Raw genomic sequence first — 1,674 nt, forward strand, 5'->3', positions numbered from 1 at the left:
GTGAACAGATTTCTTTAGCTAGACCCTCCAGTGTTTACCGGTGTAAATCCTGAGGAGGACCCCCAAGATTTTATTGATGAGATGCACAAGACCCTTAGGGTTATGCGTGCAACTGAGATAGAGGGAGTACAGTTGGCTGCCTACCATCTGAAAGGGGTGGCCTATTCATGGTTTGAGTTCTGGGATGATTCTCGTGAGGAGGGGAGCCCTCCGGCGAGGTGGAGCGAGTTTGCCGATGCCTTTCTAGATCATTTCCTGCATGCTGAGACAAAGGCGGCCCGTGCAGCAGAGTTTGAGAATCTAAAGCAAGGTAGAAAGAGTGTGTGGGAGAACCACATGGAGTTTGCATGCCTTTCCAAATATGCTATTCACATGTTGCCCGCAATGGAGGCCAGGGTGCGCCGATTTGTTCAGGGCCTTAATCCTTTGACTATTAATGAGGCTTCTACAGCTGACTTGAATTTTGACATGAATTATGTGAAGATGGTGGCATTTGGGCCACAGAGAGTCGTAAATTGAAAAACACAATGGAGAGAGAGGGTAACAGCAGGGCCCGGTCTACGGGCAACTTCAGAGAGTCACTTGGTAGGGGAAGATCAACTTTCAGGGAAGGATCATCAGGGTCGTCCCAGTCTGTTGCACAGTCTTCAGCCAGTGCACCGCCATCAGGGCCCAACCAGCAGCAACAATGGAGCCATTTCAAGCCCAGTCAAGGTAGCAGGGGCCCCACCAGCAGGGTCGGTCAGGAGGGAGATCCCAGTAGCAGCAGAGGTCCCCGTGCCCAAGGTGCAGGAAGGTACACTCAGGGATTTGCTTCATGGAGTTACCCATATGTTATGGATATGGGATGAGGGGCCATATTTGTTGTGTATCCCGCCAGGGGCGGATAGGAGCATAGCACAACCGTCCAGTCCAGCATCTGCTACATCTTTAGCAGCCTCTCCAACATGAGTTACTCCAGCACCCACGGGGCATGGTGCTGCTAGGGGTGGTGCGCAGAGTTCGGGAGGACCCACCCGGTTCTATGCTATGAGTTGTCGCCAGACTGCAAAGGCTTCTCCAGATGTTGTTATAGGTATTCTGACTGTCCAATCTCATGATGTGTATGCACTTATTGACCCCGGTTCCACCTTGTCTATGTTACCCCTTATATTGCCATGGAATTTAGATAGAACAGGAACAACTTCATGAGATATTCTCGGTGTCTACTTCGGTTGGTGCTATTACGGCTGCACGAGTTTATAGAGGTTGTGTTGTTACGGTACGTGGTAGGGATACCATGGCCGATTTTATTGAATTTGGGGATGGTCGATTTTGATGTGATAATGGGAATGGATTGGCTTTATTCATGTTTTTCCAAACTTGATTGTCGGGCTAGAACTATGAGGCTTGAATTTCCTAATGAGCACGTTGTTGAATGGAAGGGAGATAATGTAGTGCCAAAAGGTCGGTTTATTTCTTACCTTAAGGCCGCAAAGATGATCAGGAAGGGGTGTATCTATCATTTAGTCCGGGTTATGGACACCGATGTCGAGGCGCCTAGCCTTGAGTCCGTGCCAGTTGTGAATGAATTTTCAGATGTCTTTCCAGATGAGCTCCCTGGGATCCCACCAGACAGGGAGATTGAATTTGGGATCGATGTGATGCCAGACACGCAGCCTATATCAATTCCAC

Source organism: Nicotiana attenuata, chromosome 7, assembly GCF_001879085.1.
Source record: "Nicotiana attenuata strain UT chromosome 7, NIATTr2, whole genome shotgun sequence".
NCBI lineage: Eukaryota > Viridiplantae > Streptophyta > Magnoliopsida > Solanales > Solanaceae > Nicotiana > Nicotiana attenuata.